The following is a 3,529-nucleotide window of genomic DNA, read 5'->3' on the forward strand; positions in this document are numbered from 1 at the left end:
AAAAAAAAAAAAAAAATCTAGGTTCTAGGCTGGGTACAGTGGCTAATACTTGTAATTTCAGCACTTTGGGAGGCAGAGGTGGGCAGATCATGAGGTCAGGAGTTCGAGGCCAACATGGCCAGCATGATGAAATCCTGTCTCTACCAAAAATACAAAAAACTAGCCCAGCGTAGTGGCACATCCCTGTATTCAGTAGGCTGAGGCAAGAGAAGTGCTTGAAGCCAGCAGGCAGAGGTGGCAGTGAGCCAAGATCACACCACTGCACTCCAGCCTGGGTGATACAGCAAGACTCTGTCTCAAAAAAAAACCAAAAAACTAGATACCAGCAGGGTGTGGTGGCTCACACCTGTAATCCTAGCACTTTGGGAGGCCGAGGCGGGAGGATGGCTTGAGCCCAGGAGTTTGAGACCAGCTTGGGCAACATAGTGAAACCCCGTGTCCACAAAAAATATAAAAAATAAGCCAGGTGGCTGGGCGTGGTGGCTCATGCCTATAATCCCAGCACTTTGGGAGGCCGAGGTGGGTGGATCACTTGACGTCAGGAGTTCGAGACCAGCCTGGCCAACATGGTGAAACCCCATCTTTTTAAAAAAATAAAAAATAAAAATAAAAATAAGCCAGGCATGGTGGTGTGTGCCTATAGTCCCAGCTACTTGAGAGTGGGGAGACTCGCTTGAGCCCAGTAGGTCAAGGCTGCAGTGAACCCCCTGTTTGTGCCACTGTACTCCAGCCTGGGTGACAGAGCAAGACCCCATCTCAAAAAAATAATACTAATACAAATAAAATCCAAATTCCCAGAACCACCCCCAAGGTTCCCCTCTGTTGAGAACTTGGCCTGGGCACAATAATTCCAAGGGCATACTGGAGCCTCAGGTGGGCTGCTTCCTCCTGGGCTGCCTAGGTGGGCTGGGTAAACCCAGGGGCTGCCTGGGCTAGGGAGAGGAACTGAAAAGGAGATGCTGCCTGACTCTGGAGAAGTAAGAACAAACCCAAGGAACTCTAGGGCCTCCTGCCCTCTCTCAAAAGGCCAGCTTGGCCTGCTTTTCCAGAAGGCTGTGAACTGATGGGTGAAAGGGAGGGGAGGCATTCCTGCCTGAGCTTCCTCAGTCCAAGGGCAAGTCAGTACCTTGGATAGGGGCTCCCCCAACCCAACTGCCCCATCACAGGTAGGAAGACTGAGACCAGAAGGGGCTTACACCCGCCCAAGCTGCTAGGCCCAGCCATGGGAGGGGGAGATTAGCCTAGTTTGCCCCTTCAAGATCTTGCCTCCCCATGAGACCAGGTCAGCCCAGGTTAACAAATTGCAGGGTCCTGACTGCCCATGGCATAAAAACCATACTGGCTGCGCTAAGGCCCTTGGAAAGGCAGCTGGAAATGGACCCATTAAGGCTGGATTTAGGCTGGGGGTATGTCGTGCTGAGCCCCTGTCAACCTCAATAGGGAAGGCAGATTCAACAGGCTGAAAAAGTCCGGGAGCAGTGGCTCACTCTTGTAATCCCAGCACTTTGGGAGGCTGAAGAAGGTGGATCACCCAAGGTCAGGAGTTTGAGACCAGCCTGGCCCACATGGTGAAACCCCATCTCTACTAAAAGTACAAAAAATTAGCCAGGCATGGTGGCGGGCGCCTGTAATCCCAGCTACTTGGGAGGCTGAGGCAGGAGAATCACTGGAACCCAGGAGGTGGAGATTGCAGTGAGCCAAGATTGTGCCACTGCACTCTAACCTGGGCAACAGAGCAAAACTCTGACAAAAAAAAAAAAAAGGCCAAAGAAGAGACTCAGAGCTAGCAAATCAAACATGGGGAGGCTGGGCACCATGGCTCATGCCTGTAATCCCAGCACTTTGGGAGGCCAAGTCACTGGAGGCCCAGAAGTTCGAGACCAGCCTGACCAACATGGTAAAACCCCGTCTCTACTAAAAATACAAAAATCAGGCCGGGCGCGGTGGCTCACACCTGTAATCCCAGCACTTTGGGAGGCCGAGGCGGGTGGATCACGAGGTCAAGAGATCGAGACCATCCTGGTCAACATGGTGAAACCCCGTCTCTACTAAAAATACAAAAAATTAGCCAGGCATGGTGGCACGTGCCTGTAATCCCAGCTACTCAGGAGGCTGAGGCAGGAGAATCACTTGAACCCAGGAGGCAGAGGTTGCAGTGAGCCAATATCACACCATTGTACTTCAGCCTGGGCAACAAAGCGAGACTCTGTCTCAAAAAACAAAAAACAAGCCGGGCACGGTGGCTCACGCCTGTAATCCCAGCACTTTGGGAGGCCGAGGCGGGTGGATCACGAGGTCAAGAGATCGAGACCATCCTGGTCAACATGGTGAAACCCCGTCTCTACTAAAAATACAAAAATCCAGCTGGGCATGGTGGCGTGTGCCTGTAATCCCAGCTTCTCAGGAGGCTGAGACAGGAGAATTGCCTGAACCCAGGAGGCGGAGGTTGCGGTGAGCCGAGATCGCGCCATTGCACTCCAGCCTGGGTAACAAGAGCGAAACTCCGTCTCAAAAAAAAAAAAAAAAAATACAAAAATCAGCTGGGTGTGGTGGCACTCGGGAGGCGGAGGTTGCAGTAAAGCTAGATCATGCCACTACACTCCAGCCTGGGCAACAGAGCAAGACTCTGTCTCAAAGAAAAAAAAAGACATGGGGTTTTACGGGCGACTTATACACAGGGAACAGAGTCCAGTGGCAGTAGGCTGGGCAAGAAAACTGCATCTGCTTTTGAACAGCATGCGGTTTATAGAGCATTTTCCTTAACGCTCCTCCCCATGACCTCTACCTGGTAACCTTCAATTAACCTAACATTTAGGCCTCAATCCCCTGTACGGCCTTGTTCCATAGGCCAGAATGGGGGCTTAGATGTTCCTCATAGACAAGGAACAAAACTCCGGGTTGGCCACTCCCTGATTCCCTAGCTCAGAACATGTATTCAGGTGTGTCTCCAAACAGGGTCATTCTCAGGGTACGCTTAAGCTATTGCTATCAGGTACATTTACCATACAAGGTAGGGGGCAGTCCTGATGCCAGAAGGGAGTGGGGGCTTCGTGCACCCAGACCATGCCTCGAGCTCACAAGCTCACACGCAAGGGCACACACACTCAGAGACCTTAAGGAGGTGGACGGTGCCCACACAGGCCAGGCGCGGTGGCTCACACCTGTAACCTCAGCACTTTGAGAGGCAGAGGCAGGCGATTACCTGAGGTCAGGAGTTTGAGACCAGCCTGGCCAACATGGTGAAACCCCATCTCTACTAAAAATACAAAAATTAGCTGGGTGTGGTGATGGGTGCCTGTAATTCCAGCTACTCAGGAGGCTGAGGCAGGAGAATCACTTGAACCCAGGAGGCGGAGGTTGCAGTGAGCCAATATCACACCATTGTACTTCAGCCTGGGCAACAAAGCGAGACTCTGTCTCAAAAAACAAAAAACAAGCCGGGCACGGTGGCTCACGCCTATAATCCCAGCACTTTGGGAGGCCGAGGCGGGTGGATCACGAGGTCAAGAGATCGAGACCATCCTGGTCA

This window comes from Cebus imitator, unplaced genomic scaffold (genome assembly GCF_001604975.1).
Source record: "Cebus imitator isolate Cc_AM_T3 unplaced genomic scaffold, Cebus_imitator-1.0 Scaffold0, whole genome shotgun sequence".
In the NCBI taxonomy this organism is placed as follows: Eukaryota; Metazoa; Chordata; class Mammalia; order Primates; family Cebidae; genus Cebus; species Cebus imitator.